Source organism: Schistocerca cancellata, chromosome 1 (assembly GCF_023864275.1).
Source record: "Schistocerca cancellata isolate TAMUIC-IGC-003103 chromosome 1, iqSchCanc2.1, whole genome shotgun sequence".
NCBI lineage: Eukaryota > Metazoa > Arthropoda > Insecta > Orthoptera > Acrididae > Schistocerca > Schistocerca cancellata.
The window spans coordinates 375831821-375854014 of record NC_064626.1 but is presented as its reverse complement, the minus strand read 5'-3'; positions in this window follow the sequence as shown (position 1 = coordinate 375854014).

Below are 22194 nucleotides of genomic sequence, written 5' to 3'. Positions count from 1 at the left end.
CCCAACAACATGCCGAATGGACCGCTCAGGTTTGGCATTACGTTCTCTTGACCGATGAGTGTCACATACGCCCTCAACCAGACAATCGTCGGAGGCGTGTTTGGAGGCAAATCGGACAGGCTGAACGCCTTAGACACACTGTCCAGCGAGTGCAGCAGGGTGGCATTATGTGGGGCCGACGTACGCCGCTGGTGGTCATGGTAGGCGCCGTAGCGGCTGTACGATACGTGAATGCCATGTACGACCGATAGCACAACCATATCGGCAGCATACTGCCGGGGCATTCGTCTTCATGGACGACGATTCGCGCCCCCATCGTGCACGTCTTGTGAATGACTTCCTTCAGGATAACGACATCGCTCTACTAGAATGGCCTACATCTTCTCCAGATATGAACCCTATCGAACTTGCATGGGCTAGACTGAAAAGGGCTGTTTATGGACTACGTGACCCACCTATCAGTCTGAGGGATCTACGCCGACTCGCTATTGAGGAGTGGGACAATCTGGACCACCAGTGCTTTGATGAACTTGTGGATAGTGTACCACGACGAATACAGGCATGCATAAATGCAAGAGGACGTGCTACTGGGTATTAGAGGTATTTTTGTGTACAGCTGTCTGGACCACCACCTCTGAAGGTCTCGCTGTATGGTTGTACAACATGCAATGTGTGTTTTTCATGAGCAATAAAAAGGGCGGAAATGATGTTTATGTTGATCTCTCTTCCAGTCTTCTGTACAGGTTTCGGAGCTCTCGGAACCGAGGCGGTGCAAAACTTTTATGTGTTTATAGAAAAGGGCGCAGGACAGGCGTGCAGAACTACAGACAAATCGCACTTACGACAATATCGTTTAAAATTAGTAAACATATTTTGTGTTCATATATGATCATTTTTACTGTAGACCTAACAACTCTTTTTTTAGGAATCAATGAGGCCAGATAGTGTGAAAGAAAGCTTGCTTTCAGACGTTAAGGGAACAGTATGTAACGCAGCTCAGGTTGATGCTTTCTTTCTTGACTTAAAGAAACCTTTCGACACTGTTCCGCAGCGTCACCTAGTGAAAAAGATTGATGTATACGAAATATCCGAACCGATGTGCAATTGTATTGAAGGGTAAGAAGGGAACAGAAAAAACTCGTCAGACTTAACGTATTGTCAGAAACTATAGTAGCGTCCAGCTTTCTTGAAAGTTGTGTGATAATACCGCTTCTGGATGATGATGATGATGTTTGGTTTGTGGGGCGCTCAACTGCGTGGTTATCAGCGCCCGTACAATTACCCAATCTTTGCTCAGTCCAATTTCGCCACTGTCCTGGATGATGATGAAATGATGAAGACAACACAAACACCCAGTCATCTCGAGGCAGTGAAAATCCCTGACCCCGCCGGGAATCGAACCCGGGACCCCGTGCTCGGGAAGCGAGAACGCTACCGCGAGACCACGAGCGGCGGACTATACCGCTTCTATTCAGGGTACAGTGGTGGGCAAAAGTACAGAAACACCGAAAACACAACACATCACCATGCCTAATATGGTGTAGGAAAACCATTGGCACTCAAAACAGTTTCTACTCGTCTCGGAATCGTTAAATACAGCTCCTGTAAGGCTTTCAGAGGAATTTTATACCATTTTTCCTCCCAAGTAGTAGGAAGTTCCGGTAACGCTTATAGAAGTGGATAAAGATCTCCAAAGTAGATCACAAAGTCTTAATTATATTGAGATCTGGTGACTGTGGCGGCAAGGGGAGACGCGTCAGTTCACTCTCACTCACAAAACCACCCCGCGAACATGAGAGCTGCGAGAACAGGGGACATGTCGTCTCGCAACAGAGCGTCGCCGCTGGGGAACAAACACTGCACCGTGGGACGGACCGGATCACCCAAAATGTTTACGTAATCCTTGGCGGAGGAGGAGGAGACAAGTGTTTAACGTCCCGTCGACAACGAGGTCATTAGAGACGGAGCGAAAGCTCGGGTGAGGGAAGGATGGGGAAGGAAATCGGCCGTGCCCTTTCAAAGGAACCATCCCGGCATTTGCCTGAAGCGATTTAGGGAAATCACGGAAAACCTAAATCAGGATGGCCGGAGACGGGATTGAACCGTCGTCCTCCCGAATGCGAGTCCAGTGTGCTAACCACTGCGCCACCTCGCTCGGTTAATCCTTGGTAGTAATGTGACCTTGCACAGTAACCAAGGGGCCCGTCAAACACCACAATTTGGCTGCGCAAACCATCATCGAACGTCCGGCATGTTTCACTCTTGGGACGTAAACTCGGCTACATCGTGCAACAAGATTCATCCGACCGAATGACTTTTTTCCATTGCTCAATATTCCATGTTTTATGGCTTCGACACCACGTTATCCTGTTACAAGGGACCGCGTGGTCTCAGGCGCCTATCACGGTTCGCGCGGCTCCTCTCGTCGAAGGTTCGAGTTCTCTCTCGGGCATGGGTGTGTGTATTGTCCTCAACGTAACTTAGCTTAAGTAGTGTGTAAGCCTAGGGACCGATGACCTTAGCAGTTTGATCCCATAAGTGCGCACCTGATGAGGGCAACGTGGGCCTTTCCCGAAATATTGTGTCCTATGCACACTCATACCAGGCTGTTCCCCCGAGAGTTTTTCATCATAAAATACGCCTGGAGAAATTGAAGAATCACAGGACTGTAGTGTCCATGCATCATTCCACTGTGTATGTATTTCTCCCTATGTAGTCTATAGACTATTTTCGCATTCGGACGACAAAGTTGATGATCGAAATTTCACGAGAAGATTTTGTCACAACGAAAAACGCGATTGTTTTAATGGTTCCCACCCCAACTCGCGTATCATATCCTTGACACTATAGCCTCTATTTCGCGATAGTACGAAACGAGCTGCCCTTCTTTGAACTTTTTCGAGGTCATCCGTTAGGCCCGTATTACACTGTAAAATATTTTGTCAAAGATCTTTTGTGAAAGACATTTTTATAAAATATTCGACTGTGTTGTGGGTAATTTCGATATATTTTTATATTTTTTTTCTAAAATTTAAAACATAATATGGCCCATTCTTGTACTCCGTGTGGATTGAGGCTCTAACGATGTATAAGCCCAGTTTTTCTTTTTTTGTTTTTTTTTTCTTTTTTTGACGCTGCATGTGAGGATAGAACGGGAAAGGAAATGTCCTCTATTTTGCACTATGCAGTGACGTCCAAAGTTTTTGTCTAGAGATTACGTTTTCAAGGGTTCAAATGGTTCAGATGGCTCTGAGCACTATGGGACTTAACATCTGAGGCCATCAGTCCCCTAGAACATAGAACTACTTAAACCTAACTAACCTAAGGGTATCACACACATCCATGCCCGAGGCTGGATTCGAACCCGCGACCGTAGCGGTAGTGCGGTTCCAGACTGAAGCGCCTAGAACCGCTCGGCGACATCGGCCGGCGTTTTCAAGGGCACCTACTAGTCATTCAGTAGCACACTAACTTAAACGCCAGTTTCTTCGAGATGTTACCCGTCAATAGATGACATCATCCACAATTTGAGAGACTTACTGACTTCCGCAGTTAGCCTGAGCACCACTTGGTCTGGCCGCAATGATGCGATGTTATGGCGTAAGCCGGCAGGCGCCCGGCCACACTGAAAGTCTTCTACGCAGCCGGCGGTGGTTGCCTAATTTTCGGAGCGCGGCGCGGCCGGAGGCTATAAAGGGAAGAAGCTAAGTTACTGCTGATGGGGGAGCCGTCCCAAGGACGGGGAAAGCGGTCGTCCGCAGCCGCCGTGGCCGCTGCGGAGCCTCCGTTCTGCACTCTGGCGCCCGCTTCTCTCTGGAGTGGGCTCCACCAGCGTCCTGCATGCAGCATACTGTCAGCTGACATCAGCTGTGGGCAACTTTCTGCACAGATAGAATACTATAGAGAGCCAACAACGCGAGGACAGTGAAGCAAAGTGAATAACACTCTGCCTTATTTATACTGTCAGAACAAATGGGCGTGATACAGTATAGCGGTACATAATGTGTAAAGTAAATTCGAAATAACACCCAACTGTTAATTTTCAGCAGTAGCAGCCAGAACAGAAATTACACTGTATTATGACGGACGCACTCTTGACATACATAGACTTCCACCACTGTCTGTAAAACGTACATACAAATACTCTAATGCCAGACGATGTGTTTAGTGTGAAATCAGGATAGGAAGACATGTACCCAACAGAGAGAAATTCCGATACCAGTTGGAGGCGGATGTAATGCGCAAGTTGCGGAGAACGGAGTTAAGAGAGAAACGTTTTAGAAAAAGTTTGCTTTTATGTAAATATTTATAGCGTATGATTAAATCTGAATTTAAAATAAATCATACAGTGTTTCGTCGCAAATAGGGAAACTCCGATCAGACACAGCTTAGTCGCTTCAAATTGTATCGAGCGGACGTGTACGGGTATGGATGTCAGAAGGGGATCGTTCAAGCTGGTAGAGGTTCTATAATGGTGTGGGACGTATGCAGCTGGAGTGGTATGGGACCCCTGATACCTCTAGATAGGACTCTGACGGGTGACACGTACATAAGCATCCTGTCTGATCACCTGCATCCGTTCATGTCCATTGTGCATTCCAACAGGACAATGCGACATCCGACACTTTCAGAATTGCTACAAAGTGGCTCCAGGAACATTCATGTAAGTTTAAGCACTTCAGCTAGCCACCAGACTCCCCAGACTTGGACATTATTGAGCATATCTGGGATTCCTTGCAACGTGCTGTTCAGAAGAGATCTCCTTCCTTTCGTACTCTCACGGATTTATGGACATCCGTGCAGGATTCGTGGAGTCAGTTCCCTCCAGCACTACTTCAGACATTAGTCGAGTCGAGGCCCCGTCGTGTTGCGGCACTTCCGCGTGCTCGCGGGGGCCCTACAAGATATTTGGCAGGTGTACCAGTTTCTTTGGCTCTTCAGTTTAGATGCACAGTTCGTATCTGACGAGCACTCGGTCCTTCCAAGTGACGCTGCTGTCACCTGTGCGGGTTTATATCGATAGTAGGCCTGTCGTCATGATGTTCTGGCTAATCAGGGTATGTACCCGGCATTTTAACAGCACTAAACGCGAACAAAACTAATGCACTCTGGTGGCCGATCAGTCTGCCACATAGAGTTCCAACTTTAATCTTTTACATATGCATCGACGGAGTGTTAAAAGTTACATTGCCATCTTGACATGTTTTCTGGATTATTTTGAAAAGTATCATTCTTTGTAAATGTTGTAGATAAATCAAAAGAAAAGAAAACTGTAAAACGATGAAAATCGAAAATTGTAACATGTACGACCTGTTTTAAAACATCAGGTAACAGGTCTATAATTTGGCAATAAATAAAATAAATAAATAAATAAATGTCTTCTGGATGCCCCACTCTTTTCTCATAGAGCGTAATTTGAAGTTAGAGTTTAAAGGACGCAACACTCAGCTCTCGGAAAATTGCTGGTCTTTCTGTCTGTAATCCATATTTTATAGCTTAAAAGCATACTTCATTTAAAATTTCCAGAAGGGAACAAAAAGAATTTGTGGAGCAATGATTATTGCAACCGTCAAAACTGAATAACTAACTTCTCCATGACAACGCTCGCCCACTCATCGCTCGGCAAACCATTGCTCTTCTGCAACAGTTTCAGTGGAACATAATCATCCACCCACCCTATAGTCCTGACTTGGCGCCCAGTGACTATCACCTGTTCTCTAGGTTAAAAGAACATTTGGCCTGAAAGCGATTCAGCTCCATCGACGAGGTGGAAGAGGAGGTTCATAACTTTCTGAACAGCATGGCGGCGAGTTGGTATGACATGGTCATACAAAAATTGCCACAGCGTCTACAAAAATGCATCGACAGAAATGGTGATTATGTCGAAAAATAGCTAAATGTTCAAGCTGTAAACTGATGTAAACCATTGTAGAAATAAACAGGTCTGTGTACTTATAAGAAAAATAGGAGACCTTACTTTTGGGATTACCCTCGTAGAAACTTGTCGCGTGGTCGGATAAATTATGTTTCTTTTGCGTCCGTCTATGCACGGTGTCGACGGCGATAGCGTCTTGGAGCAGGACGACTATCCGTGATACAAGGCCAAAATGTGCTATTGTGGATTGAGGATACTAAACTCAGGCTGATGTTTTGGTCACCAAATTCGGATGATCTGAATCGGATGGAACGCATCTGGGACCCTACTGGACGCCTGATGGGAGCTCACCATTCACCAGCCCGTAATTACTGGAATTACTTGACCTGACATCTGGTGCCCAATGCGGAAACCTAAGAATGACTTTCCGTATACATGTAACGCAGAATCGAAACTGTATTGCGTCCCGAAGGTGGACTAACATGCAATTTAGCAGATAATCATAATGTTTTGGCTTGTTAGCGTATATTTTTCAGTATACTATCGTAAATTTAATCAGTACCTTGTTTCCGCCACAGTAATGACTAGAGACCGGATTATACGCATTTGCGTGTTGCATATGCATTTGCACATTTGGCTCCTTTTGACTGTTTATTGCATATTTTAAAACTAAGAACTAGTGACGATGCATGTTTTCGCTTTATGTTTACAATGTTTTAAAAATTTAGACGGGCGGTCTTCAGCTCCATCTAGTTTTGATGTCTCACAGATTGACCGCGACCTGGAACTGCGTGCAGTCGCTAGCAGAGGGGCCACTACCTAGCGAAATCATTACAGAAGAGGAACAGGATCAGGCAGACAGAGTTAACGCTCCTTTGCCCACGTCCCCGGTTAATCCCCTCCGCTGTCATACCGTACGTGTCGGCAACAGTTAAATTAAATTACGCAAGCTTTTAGTCGCACGTCCAATTGTTTCAGTTTAGCTTTCTATTTACCTGTACACAGTTGAAGTGTTTACGATGTGTAGTGTGTAACGTGTTGTATACCATGCAGCCCGAAAAAAGAATAGTCTTTTCGTGGGTAGCTGACCATCCTGGAACGTTTACATATGGCGGAATTATTTTATATTTTTGAGTTTGTGAGAAAAACATTTCGTGCAAAAGAAAGTTTCAAACAGACCAGCATGTCATATCGCAGGAATGCAGAAGAAAGGACCACGACGACACCTTCTGACAACATCAAGTTGCAGTAGCAGGGATTTGTCCAAAGGTAACCAAAAAAGTCGGTTTAACATGGATCTGTGTGAAGCATTTATTACAAGCGATATTCCTCTTCACAAACTTACAAACCCTATCCACAAAGGCTTCTTGCGCAAATATTGCTTAAATCAAAATATACCACATGAATCAACATTGCGTAAAAGTTACATACCGACTATTTACGTAAATGTTCTGGAAGAAATACGCAAAGAACTTAAAAAAGTAAATCATTCTACGATCGCCAGATTTGTAAATGAGGGTATTAGAAAAACATTTTCAGAATCTTCTGCAGATGAAAGGGTGTTTGTGTTTAGTTCAGATAAACGTGCCCTCCAACTATTTTATCCCAATTTGATTCACGTGACGTGCTTTGCTCATGGAGTACATCGCATTGTTGAAGAAGTACGTTCCACGTTTGTGAAGGTAAATAAAGTGATTTCATCCACAAAGAAACTGTTTCTGAAGGCTCCTGCTCACATCGAGACCTACAAAGAAAAACTACCAAATGGGCATTTACTCCCGAACCAGTAGTAACTCGTTGGGGTAGTGGGTCGAAGCTGTGTTGTTTTACAATGAACATTTCGAAGCCATTAGAGGGGTAGTAAACGACTTCGATAGTGCAGAGGCTTTAGCAATTTCCCAGTGCAAGGAAGCTCTTAATGATTAGGGTCTTAAAAAGACATTGCTGTGATTAGCACTCATGTATCCCATATACCTGCAAGTATTGAAAAACTTGAAACTCAAGGTTTGACGTTGAATGAATCTTTTCAGCTAAAGAATAAAATTATTCTAATGAACTCCTCATTGCTGGAGGTATTTCCAAGAAAACTCAAAGAAAAGTTTGAAAACAGTTTAAACAATAACCTGCGCTTTGTACCCTGGTGCCAAATTGATAGTTTTATTAATGGGACGGTGAACTACCAGAAACAATAAGCGCCAACATAGCACCCAAATTCAAATACTGCCCAGTTACCTCAGTTGATGTAGAATGGTCCTTATAAAAATGTTTGGAGTGATAGAAGACAATCGCAATACCGAACATTTGGAACAGTACTTGGTCGTTTATGTTTACAATAGTAGAAAAAGTAAAATCAGTTGTAAATAATGCTTTGGTCCAGTAGTAATAATCAAAAGTTAATGCTGTTCAAAGAAATTCATGATTGTATGTTTTTTAAGTAAAATATTACTGCGTTTCTGAGCGGGCCCCTGCGTGCGATATATCTCGAAGTTGGCCCTGTACGTATAGATTGTTTCGCTGCGACTCACTCGCATCGCATCCGCTTGTTAGTGACAACAGTAGCAGAGCAGAAACAATTCGTGAAACACGGTATGTGTCCCCATTTTGCAAATTTTTAGAAAATAATCCCAGAAAGACCCCATTCCTAACCTCTACCAGAAAGTATTCACAAAATATCAGCGTTCTAAATGCACCGATTTTTCGCGTGGCCGGCGCTCTTCCTCGTAATTGATACGCACAGGTTCGACTTTGAGATACAGTAAGTACTATGTTTTTTTATTAACTGATCTTGCATATTTCGACACTTCTCATGCATTTCAAAGCATTTTTCATGCATATTTTAAGGTTCTTATGATGCATATAATCCGGTCTCTACTGATGACAGTCCATCCTTCTCAAGTTGGCAGAATTCTGGTTCATGACATCGATAACGAAGGAAAAAATTGATGGACGTCAAGTTAGGTGTACGTACAGCCTGTAAAGCAAACTGTCCTCGACGTATCGAATGATTGCAAAAGTCAACAGTTCCTGCACTCGCATTTTCTTCTCCCTTGGGCCATTTGAAGGGTGTGGTAGACATTATTGCATTCAGTAGATTGAGCTGATTCCCGAGTCGATTATGGATTTCACAACGTGAAACGAAGTCCTACTGTGCGGGACGCAATTGGTCGGCCACTACCATGAAGGTATCAGTCAAGTAACGAGGCTTTCTGTTGACATCTGTCGTAAATTTATTTCTTCGTATCTTTAACCAAATGCATTTTGTATGCAGTTGTTAGTTATTCTCAGAAGGTTGCTGTGGTCTCATATGCATAACTCATAAACGATGAGTCACAAAGAATATGTTCCTTGACGAAACATGGTCATGGTGAATCACTGTTCCCCAAAATTTTTTGTTCATATCTCTTAAGAACATTCTGTTAGTGATGTAAATCTGTGTATGGATGATTCCTCCCACGCTTGCTGAAACGAAATACAGAATATCTAACGAAAAAATACCAAAATCCATGTATCGAAAATGATTGTTCCGGAGCATACTTAATTACAGTCTGCACGCAAACGAAACGTCAGTGCTTCCCTCTTTGCGGCGATAACGCTTATCCGAGCATTCCTGTTTGTTTGTTTCTGTTACGAAGTGCTTCTTTTGTCGGTCAGTGTAGTATGATCGGCCGGAAGCCATTAGGAGGCGCCGTTACTCGGAAATCTGGTAAAGTGCAGAGTTACACGAATCTGCACTTCAGCGCCCATCCACAGTTCGACGAACTGACAGCGCCGCGCTTGTGCTAGCGACAAGACGGTGACGTGACGTGTTGAAGCACGACGTGACCACTCGGTGCAGCTTTCTGGCAGCCCTACTACACGAACGCTGACCTATTATTACTGGAATGACTGCAGGTATAATCAGTGACGCCAAGTACAGGCCATCAATTTAACAATGATTTGCGGTTACTCAGTCTACCACGTGTCCGAAGTGATGTTGAAGAGGTGAGGTGCATTCCGAAGAAAAGTAATTGTATGTGTGGATCACCCTGCGAAAGTCAGAAGTGTAATGGAAACTTATCGTAATCGAATGTCTCCTAATCATTTCGTCAGTACAGCGGGGAAAATTCGGCCCCCTCCCCCCTTCCCCTCTCTGCCGACATCTCACCATTTCGTTGCTTAATCGTTATTACTGTTTAGCCTGTTTATTCGTTTGTTGTGATCGACATGACATGAAAATTCAGAAAGACCTTCACATGTCAGCAATTTTTTTAATGATATAATTCAAAGGACGAAACTGCACCCATTCCAAAGTGATGATGCGTGCAACAATATCACATATCCGACCGCTGCGCTGAACATCAACGGTACACATCTGGAAACTGAAAAAATCAGCCTCACAATAAACACGAAGGATTTGTCCCTGACATATATACGAGAATAACATCATCCGGGACAGCGGATATTATCTTAGTGATGCGTGGAAGCGAACTCAGAAGAAATAGAGAAATTCGCCGAATTGTTTATGCTCCTACGGAAGCGGCAGCGCCACCAGAGCAGACGTTGTGTCAGGTGTTCGTTGAGCTGTTCAGCGTTCTCCTGAGATGCTACAGATTCTATCCCCGGAGACCTACAGAGATGGAAAAACTCCCCATAAGAACATACGAATTAAAAGGAAACAAGATCGCACGAAAGAAAGGCTTATTAAACGAAACCTACCAGGGATGGCCCAGTTAAGCATGAAAGTATGGGTACGGCATCTCGTCTGGACATATTGATAATGGGAGCCATCAAACTACAAAAATAAACTAATGGTTGCCATGACAAACGGGTTTATTACCAAAAGACATCGAAAATGTCTTATCCACTGAATCAAGAACACAAACAATTAACAGATGGACAAGGGATTGCAAATAAGTGTTGTAATCGTGGCACATGTGGTATATATATATATATAACAGAAAGGTATAAAACTTGTCGTGAATACAACCAATGATTGCGGAAAAGGGTTAATGACATACAGAAAGGTCCCGGAAAAACATGAGCAAACACCAGTACTCTAGCCAAACACGCATGGTGGATGCGACAAGCTGGCTGTGAAAGCTACATCAGGGAAACGGTACCCTGACGCAAATTAACTGACTTCGTCTCACTTCAATTCGTTGGATGCAAAAATGACTCACACTCACCGCTCTTGTATGGGGGGGAAGAAGACGGCTGCAGTAGTGGGTTATGACTCCAGCTTCTGAGAGAGATCTCACTCTAAGACCCAGTGTACTGCCTCAAGCCCTGGGACAAGTATCTTCTCTTACCCTCCTGTACAAAAATCAGGTGGTTCTGCCAGCATTGGAATCTCCCCAGCCAACTGCAGCAGACCTTGAAATTCTGACCAATAATAAATTTCGTCAAAAAGATGAAAAATGTTCTGCCCTCATGGCTTTCGTCGTGGTTAACCAATGAGGTATATTTCTCCCTTGGCGTGGGGAAGAAGGCAGAAGGTCTCTCCCACTATGTAACACACTCTCTCACTATTAAAATAATTTCTATGAACCAACCACAGAACCCGTTATTAAATTTTCAACAAACATTTCAACTGGCCTTGTTGGACTCAGCGGCTGCTCCCAGATTTTGTAGGCTCGTCTTCTCTCCTGCCTTACAGATTTTTATGGCTGCTAAAAGGGATCACAGTTCCGATATTTGCCTTACTACAAAGGCAAGCCTTCCAAATACCAGGGGGTGGCAACCGTTTTTCATTTAGCACCAGCTTGAACAGTCCCCTGTTGACATGCACGGTCCATGGATTCATGAGGTTGTGTCCATACTCGTAAACGTCCATCCGCTCGATACAATTTGAAACGAGACTCTTGCGACCAGGCAACATGTTTCCAGTCATAACCATCCAGTGTCTTGCAGGATCTTTCTGCGGCCACAGCGATATCAGAGATTTGATGTTTTACCGGATTCCTGATATGGTCGTACGGGAAAATCCCCACTTCATCGCCACCTCGGGGATGATGTGTTCCATCGCTCGTGCACCGGCTATAACACCACTTTCAAACCCACTTAAATCTTGGTAACCTGCCATTGTAGCAGCAGTAACCGATCTAACAACTGCGCCAGACACTTGTCTTATATAGGCGTTGCCTACCGCAGCGCCGTATTCTGGCTGTTTACATCTCTCTCTGTTTTTGAATACGCATGCCTATACGAGTTTCTTTGGCGCTTCAATGTACTTTGTGTAGTCGCTCGCGTTCAAGGAATCCGCAGCTGAGGGAGTAAGCGGTTAGATAAGAGCGAGGTCCAGGATCGAATCTGGCTGCTAGTACTTTTTTCTTTCTTCCCAACGCTCTTCTGCCAATTTGGAGTATTAATCCCTACCAGTTGTACTCCGCTGGTGCAGCTTTCCAACGTTTATTTTTACAAGCAGCTAAAGAACCTTATAAAACGACTACAAAATTGAGCGAGCGTCATCGAACAGAACAGTGAGATAGCTTCTACATAAAAATTCAGTCAATCGTACATAGTCATCTGTACCGATATTCGGTGATATGCTTCGATATGGGTAGTACGGCTCTAAATTTGATCATGACAGGACCGTTTATGAATTCGAACTAGGTTTGTTTTGCAATACAAACCTGCACATACAAACATTCGGCGTTCATCACATATGCTGTATGTCACAATTATTATTGTTTTACACGTTTCTACGATCAGTATCGCCCTGATTCGTGCAGTGCACCATAGATTATACATTATACTTGCCACACATGTGGCTACAATTATGTAAATGAAATTACTGCACTGATTTGTTCGAAAGTTCCCAGATATGCTCTTTTGTTTTTAGTCTCCCTAGGCGAAAGCTCTTTCTTCTTTACAGGATATTTATCATATAAATAATAAATGAATCGTTAAAGGTTGATGATTTATACAGTCATAACAAATCTTGATAGAGTTACGTGGGAATGAACAAAAAGTCGTAACAGTAAGATTCGATCAAGAAACGTCGCGCTTATGAAACTGTGCGCTTACTAGCTCGGCAGTGGACTGCTGAAATGCCCGCATCTCGTGGTCGTGCGGTAGCGTTCTCGCTTCCCACGCCCGGGTTCCCGGGTTCGATTCCCGGCAGGGTCAGGGATTTTCTCTGCCTCGTGATGGCTGGGTGTTGTGTGCTGTCCTTAGGTTAGTTAGGTTTAAGTAGTTCTAAGTTCTAGGGGACTGATGACCGTAGATGTTAAGTCCCATAGTGCTCAGAGCCATTTGAGCCATTTGACTGCTGAAATGTTTGTGACCGTACACAATATAGATGCACGTCTAAAATTTTCAAATTCGATCTTCTAGAAAATTCTGCAATTTGCGTGAAAATGAAAATGCTATGAGACGACGCTGCATTGGTTGGTTGGTTTGGGGGATGAAAGGGACCAGACTGCTACGGTCATCGGTCCCTTTTTCCAAAGACAAAGAACATCCACAGAGAATAAAAACGAGGAACAGAATAGACACAGACGATACAGAACAAAAGAAACGGAGACAAGGACAAGACAAAACGAACTAAAACCACACAGAGTGTGACAGTGGTTGGCCGACCATAGAAATAAAAAAGGAAAAGCCAACCACTTAGAAACACATTAAAAGATCAGTGTAAAATCATAGGCCAAAGGCCAGAATCAAAACAAAAAATAAAATAAAACAGAAACACTCAGAGGAAAGAATAAAAACTCCCTGCCCGAATAAAACGTAAAACTAAGGCAGCCATAACAGGGTCATCGGATAAAACGGCAGGGAGCGTATCAGGCAGCGCAAATGTCTGCCTGACCACAGCTAAAAGGGGGCAGGCCAACAGAATGTGGGCCACCGTCAAAGCCGCCCCGCAGCGACATACAGGAGGGTCCTCCTGGCGCAGTAAATAACTGTGTGTTAGCCGGGAGTGGCCAATGCGGAGCCGACAAAGGACGACTGAGTCCCTGCGGTTGGCTTGCATGGAGGACCGCCACACAGTCGTCGTCTCCTTAATGGCACGGAGTTTATTGGGTGTAATCCGATCGCGCCATTCAGCATCCCAAAGCGCAAAAACTTTTCGGCGGAGGACTGCCCGCAAATCAGCCTCTGGGAGGCCAACATCCAGAGATGGTTTATTCGTGGCCTCTTTCGCCAGGCGGTCAACATGTTCATTGCCCGGGATACCGACATGACCGGGGGTCCACACAAAGACCACAGAGCGGCCGCAACGCGCAAGAGTATGCAGGGACTCATGGATAGCCATCACCAGACGAGAACGAGGAAAACACTGGTCGAGAGCTCGTAAACCGCTCAGGGAATCGCTACAGATAACGAAGGACTCACCTGAGCAGGAGCGGATATACTCTAGGGCTCTAAAGATACGACGCTGCATTAGGATGAAATCTTTCCCTACGGCTTCACCACACTTTTATTTTTCCAACAACACGTTACCCGTTTCGACTTCCCGTCGCTTCCAAAGGCAATGTTATGTCAGTCATGTAAAATTGTTCATTAGTTGCATTGTATCACGTGATATGGTCTATCTGATAAACAGTTTTATGTGACTGACATAAAACTGACTTTGAAAATGACGGAAAGTCGAAACGCGTGAGATGATGTTGGAAAAATAAAAGTGTGGCGAAGACATACAAAGTTTTCGAAAACGGTTGAGAGTTGTGTCTTCCTGTTCTCTTATGTTGAAGTTCTAATCGTGCCCTACACACCTTGTCAATATGAGTCATATCGGTGGGGGGGGGGGGGGGGGAGAGTTTGTACGGTCCTCTTGTAACCAGTGTTTGCCGATGGACTAAGCGGCAATTGGGAGGTTACGATTTCGAGCCTATTCAGGTGTACTAGCCTAAAGTTTTAATCTATGTGTTGTTCTTCGTCTCTGTGATGTTTTGCCGTTGGACGATGCGTAGTCGCCTTACCAAGAGAGGTGAAAGAGCCAGGAACCGCAACCGGGAGGGTGGCGGTTCAGATCCCCGTCCAGCCATTTACATTTAGGTTTTCCGTAGTTGTGTAAACCGCTTATGGCTGGGTGGTTCATTTGAATAGAACTTTTCCAAACTCATTGTGTGCGCTGTCTTCTAGTGATCTCGTCGTCGATGAGGCGTTCTTAAACCCTAATTTTCATTTTCCATTACTTTCGCCTTACAGGCAAGGACGTGTGTTAATCGTCTTTCAGGTCTTAAAAGAATCATCCATACTGTAAGAAAATAAACATACAATAGAAAAAAATCAACAGCTAATGTATCTTGTAGAAAACGAAGGGACTGGCAATGTTTTTGCATCCCCATCATAAACGTACTGTTGGACTCTAGCTTTATTATTTTCCCTTCCGTTACTCACGTAAAGAATATTGCTAATGCGACTGATTTCGTTGGCTGTCATAATAAAACCTATTCTTTGGTTGGTTGGTCGATTTAGGGGAGGGGACCAAACAGCGAGGTCATCGGTCCCATCGGATTAGGGGAGGATGGGGAAGGAAGTCGGCCGTGCCCTTTCAAACGAGGCACCCTGGTATTTGTCTGAAGCGATTTAGGGAAATAACGGAAAACCTACTGGGGCTAGAACTTTGCTTCCGCCGTTTTTTCTCAAAGTTCGAGACTTTATTGTGAACATCTTACAAAAAATTTACTTTTCAAAATATTGGCCATCGCTGGCCACTAATTTCTCTCATCTTTCGGGCAGCATATGAATCCTGCGGCGGAAGAACTGGGCGTCTTTCGAGAAGATCCATGCATCGATCCAATTTTGCAATTGTTCATATGCCAGGAAGCGCTGGGCAGCCAGGTCGTGTGCCATTGAACTAAAAAGTTGGTAATCAAAGGGAACTATGTCTGGAGAATACGGCGGGTGGGGTGGGACTTCCCATTTCAGCGTTTCCAGGTATGTTTTGGCGGGTTTTGCGACATGGGGTAGAGCACTGTCATGCTGAAAAAATGTCATTTTCATGTCTATCGCTGTAGTGTGGCCGCTTGTCTTCAAGTGATCGGATCAAACACATCATTTGCTTTCGATAACGATCTCCTGTGATTGCTCCCGACGGTTACAGTAGCGTCGAAAGGGTCTTCAACGTCAAAATCACCGTTCTTGAAACATGGAAACCATTTTCTGCAAACTTCTGTCCCTAACAGGAGTTTCATCATTGGTCTTACCCACCTTTTTTTGAGCCTCAACCGCAGATTTCTTCATATCAAAGCAGAAAATTAAAACCTCCCGCAGATGACGAGAATTGGGCTCGTAAGTTGACATATTCAGCCGAGAATAACTTTAAGATGCAAACAAAAATCGACTAATATTTTGATGGCGTTGTGTTCAAATAGCTCTGAGCACTATGGGACTTAACTTCTGAGGTCATGAGTCCCCTAGAATTTAGATCTACTTAAACCTAACTAACCTAAGAATATCGCACACATCCATGCCCGAAGCAGGATTTGAACCTGCGACCGTTGCGGTCGCGCGGTTCCAGACTGTAGCGCCTAGAACCGCTCGGCCACCCCGGCCGGCGCGCTATGTTCTCAAATGCCTAAGCTTACTGTATAACACTTACGACCCACGACTTGCGCCGTTACTTCCCACTAATGCCGTCTACTGCAAAACGGCGGAAGCAAAATTGTAGAGCTAATAAATCAGCGTGGCCGGACGCGGACTTGAACCGTCGTCCTCTCGAATGCGAGTCCAGTGCACTGCGGCAACCCACTCATCTTAGTGAGAACCGGCATTGAGTAATAGCGTCGTGCAGTTCCTTTGTCATCGTTGGTATGACATCTAAAAATAAACCGCCAGGGTCAACGTATATACGCAGTGGTCATTATTCGCGCAGTTTCTTCGTTTACAACAATTACTGTTTCCTGGCGAAGGCATGACTCGAGGGTGGCGTGTGAGAGTTACGTCAGCTTTTGTGTTTATCGCACAGCATAAAGTAGCCCATAGCGTTGGTTGTAAACTTGAGACAGGTACCGCCTGTACGAAGCACTCTCTCTTCTCTCTTGGAGATTGCACGTTACTGAGGGTAACATCTGCTGTGTTGTCATCATGTTCCCATCCAAACTTATTCTCCGTTATACGATGTTTCGACCGCTCTTCTGCAGTTTTCTCGAGCTATCGACGATTGCCTGTACGTTTACTGACAGCCAAATTGGTCGCACGCTCCAACAACTGCGAAAGGTCAGGAAATTCTTGAATTAACCACACTGATATCATTGTGTATGTAAGGCTGTATAAAGCGTAGTAGGATAAAACATACGTATTTGTTATTGAGAAGTGGACATCGTCGCAAGTGGTTAATGATCGACTTCTGCTTCACGGAGATATTCGTTATCACGAGGTAATGGAATTATGGTGGGGATACTGAAACTCCGTTCGTTTAAATACGCACACACACACACACACACACACACACACACACACACACACACTTTCTCTTTAACGTAAGTATAGATAACTAGGTCGAGTCTTCCGGAATTCCCACTACTTATGCATATTGAACTGTATATCACTAATGGCGATTCCGCAGGACTAATGACCTAAATTTTGACTCTTTTTTACTTCAGGAAGAAATGTGTTAAAACATTTTGAAATCGTATGTAGGCAACAAAGAAATTTTCTGCATGTGACGTCATTTTCTTCCTGTCAGTGTCAACGGTATTTCAGGAATGTGCCTAGAGTTCCTGCACAGAGGATGGTCAAGAGTTGTTAAGCGTTGTTCGCAGTGTGAGATCGTGTTTTTCATGAATAAAAGCAATACCGTCTCTGAGCTTCCCGCGGCGCTTATTCTGTATTGCGCGACACGGTTACATAAGCGTCTCACAGTAAACACCTGCACTGACTGTTTCACTTCGCTGTAAAAAATGTACCACTAGAATGCCGTGTCCATCTCAAAAGACGGTGCGCGTGAATTTCTTGGTGTTAAGATTTGCTTCGCTATAGTGTGTATTAATGACGCAGTGCGTATGCATTCCATTAATTGTCATTTGGGTGTATTGAGAGGTTAGATAAGCGACCCAAGTCTGATCCCTGGTCGCTATCTTGTTTAGAAAATCACGACCATCTTTGATGATGTAACGTGTCAAAGTCAAGAGCGCTGCCCAGGCGCTGTTATTTACGTTGCTCTATAAGAGTTTCTGACACAATCGAGCATAATATTTTCGAAAATTCAGTTTCCAAAAATCATTTCATGCAGAAGTGACCTTTAAATTTGCGAAAACTTACGTTTTCCCTTCGTGGATTACTCAGCTGTACGAACCAGTTCTTCATTAACTGGACGCCCACTTCGTTCGTCATCGTGCACTTCATCAATTCCGTCACTGAACTTTGCGACTCATCTCCATATCACTGAATCACTCGCCGCATTTTCTCCGTGAACCTCGCCAGTCGTGAATGTCGTTTGGTTTAGCGCTCTTCGCATTCCGATAATCATTTCAGATCTAATCTCGCAAGCAGAACGGTTTTATACCAACTTAGGCATTCTAAGAGCACGCAGAAAATTGAAAATGGTGCAAGCTCCTCGTTCAGTGGTGCGCGGGGACACAAAAAGTGATTAAAAAAATAACAAAAGTCTGCCTGCAAGGCTCTATAAGCTGTACTTGCTTCTGGAACGTAACTATTGGAAATAAGCGTTTGGCGTCATTGGCCGGGAGGCCCTTGCGAGACAGATCCGGCCGCCATGGTGCAGGTCTTATTACATTCGACGCCACATTGGGCGACCTGCGCGCCGGATGAGGATGAAATGATGATGAAGACAACACAACACCTAGTCCCTGAGCGGAGAAAATCCCCGACCTAGCCGGGAATCGAACCCGGGCGCTTAGGACGGCAATCCATCACGCTGACCACTCAGCTATCGGGGCGGACACGTTACTAATGAACCGCTCTTGTTTCGCGTCAGAGAGGAGAACACTGCAGATAGGATTGTGTTGCACGCAGACGATATCCTGGCAGGGGTACCTGTAGACTCGAGGGCGAAGCCGGAGGAAACGGCTTATGGCGTTCTTTTGCAGATTCGGCGATGATGATCAAATAAAAAAAATTGCCAAATAGCCATAGCAGCACGTCCAACTACCTCGGACTAGGAATCCTACGATCAGAAATACTATCATTCCAATATCATGCAAAGTCTGTAGATATTTTGGAGTCCGATTGCATGAAAGGAGGAATTTTACGACACATACTACGCTGTGCACAGAAAAAGCAGTGAAAATCACGGACAATTTTGTGTGAGCCGATACCACGAATTCCAGGGACTGCATGCCGTTAGGCCGTATCACAACGCTATCTTCAGTGCAATAGTTGGCTTCACAGCCGTATGTGGGTGTATTAGCTGCGATTCGAGAACGACAAATGCATCCTTAGGCGAGCGCTGAGGAACGCACTCCTGAGGCTTTTTGGAGCATTCGGTACCACACACGTCGATGCTGTTCAGATAATACTGTGGATCTGCTCCAATGACGTGACACTACGACGCAAAGCAGCGTGCTGAAGTCGTGGCAGATTCGACTGAGTGCAATAACAGAACTCAACTCTGGGCCTGGAAAACAGACGAATGCTAGCGTGACTGGAACGATAGAACCATTGCTTGGGGTGCGCATAACCTTTTTCCATGTCTTAAAACACAGGAGTGGAGCACTTAGATTACCAACTAAGGGAATGATGCTCTTTATTACTGCACATGGACCTTAGAGCGTCCTTTTAAACAGAACAGAGAGTCAGACAACGGATCTCTGCTATTGTAGAGAAGAAAAAGTCGTGACCGTGTTGTGATTTTTTAAATATTTTACATCGTCTATAAATAGGGAACCCACTGGATGATTTGAACTTCGATGGAATACCTCAAGATAGCGAAAGATGGAAGGTATTCAATCCTGCTGCCAATAGGACATTAGGATCACTACAGTATGCGTTACACATTAGGGAACACAGGTATATTGATGATGAATTAAGGGCAAATATACGTGATAGCCAGTGCCATGACGCAACAAACGTAGTATATTTTCAGTACAGAAAACATCCTAGGTTGCAAAGACAGCAGAAGCTTTATTGGCACGTTTCGCTTTTCTGAGGCATCTTCAGAATTTGTTTCGGAACTGTGGTAACGTATTAGCAATAAGTAGCCAAAGGTTTCGGTGTACAACTTCGCCGAAGATGATCACGAATAATTCTGGCTGCTTATAACCAATGCCTTACCCGCAGTTCCTGAACAAATTCTGAAGATGCCTCAAAAAGGCGAAACGCGCCAATAGAGCTTTTACTGTCTTTGCAACCTAGTCTGTTTTTCTTTTTTTTTTTTCTTATTTTCGTACTGAAGAGTGGGTCGAAGTTTGGAGCGTATGCTCACAGGAATAGCAGCAGCAGCAGCAGAACAACCTCGAGAAGAATTCGACAATGGAGCAGAGCAGTGAGAACGAAAGCTCATCGGAGACTTCTAACCTTCAGGGGGAGGGGGGGGGGGGGAGAGGAATGTTACATCACTACTAAGCCACCGTAAAGCGTTCAGCTCCACACATTATTCAAAGGAAGTCATGATTTATAGGTTATGCTTTAGTTAAACACAGTTACTAGATCTCCATTCATATGTTACATACCAAATTAAGTACAAAATATCCTGTTTTATACCCATTGCAATCTTAAATTTTACGATGGTTTAGTAATCTAGGATTTAACGTCATAAGCAGAGTATGATGGATCGGAATGGGATGCGGATGAGTACCCTAATAAATATGTAATGTCTTCGTTTAGAGTGCGCAGTTGTTTAAATATTAGTCACAGGAACCGACATCGTAATGCGAGGGCTTGAATGGCGCCCAGCCACGAAGACAACAGTTTAATTTAAGGCTATGTTTGGATATAGAGAGTTGCATGGCGAGCACTCCTAAGCAATTCCAAGACTGTCTATTACTATTGTAACGGAGTAGGGACAGTGTGTCCTATGGTCGCCCGTTTTTCTTTCGCTTTTACTTTACTCTTTTTGCATTCTTTCATGTACACATCGTTCTTTTAATCGACTGTCAAATTCCGCTGTAGATGTCGAATATTATTTATTCAATAGCGTACTGAAAGATAAAACGTACTTTCCTCCGCTGTTCATATGGTAGTCAGGTTGCTTTGTCTGTAGTATACATAAATAAAAACTTCAACATCCGTGAAAATGTTATAGGCAAAAAGGAAAGTACCGTGTCAGCTCAATGAGGACATAGGCTTATATAAGTTCCGTTATAAATCGTGCGATACCAGTTTACAATAGTTCTCCACGTAAGATAAACATTACTTCATCATTCTCACTTTTTAGTAAAACCGTAAGGTCATTCTTACTTGATCACTGTTCCTACTTAGTAGCAGAATATCTACATGTGAATTACAGAACTTAATAAAAGAGCCGGCCGGAGTGGCTGAGCGGTTCTTGGCACTACAGTCTGGAACAGCACGACCGCTACGGTCGCAGGTTCGAATCCTGCCTCGGGAGTGGATGTGTGTGATGTCCTTAGGTTAGTTAGGTTTAAGTAGTTCGTAGTTCGAGGGGACTGATGACCTCAGAAGTTAAGTCCCATAGTGCCCAGAGCCATTTGAACCATTTAATAAAAGGGCAAGGCTTACTGCTAATAGTGCAAGTTGTCCTGTCGATTAAGCCAATCGAACAAACTCACCCCTCAACAATAGCCCCCTTATATTTACATAACATCGAATATTATAGTATATATTTATATTAAACTAATAAGAAAGGATCAGAAATCATCAAAAAAGCGAAGGTTTGAAAAAAAAGTTTTTAGTTGTAGGCGGACGCTCCTGTATTTCTCTATGAAAGTGTGACGCTACTCATTGCGCTGCTGTGACAACGGGAATTGTAAAGTGATATCAAATTTCTTACTATGTTCTGAAATCTTTAATTGTAGCTATATTACTAATGGAAATTTAATTGTAACAAATTGTACTAAGAGCAATGTAGTTTTATTGGATCCTTAACATGGTGCTGATTCAAATGGCCGCCTATCATAATACGCAAGTTACAATAATTCCTTGCAACGAATATGACGTTTCTTGTCATTTTATTACAAAGAAATATGCAATTAACGGAGGCTTTTCGAGACCTCCCCAGTGCTCAGAAACGGCATATATACATATAGGCTTCAACTGGAAGCCAATATGGCGCCTCACAATTCTGCGCCGAAGGGAGATGTCGTGCATGTGACGTAGATGGCGTTCTGCCATCTCATTAGTCAACATTCAACCGCACGTTCAGAATATCTGACATGCTAGATATTGCTCTGCACGTTCGGAAAGACTTCCCAATGTGCTATTCCTCGCTATGACGTCAGAAACTCGGTTCGCACAACGTTCGACAGCACGGT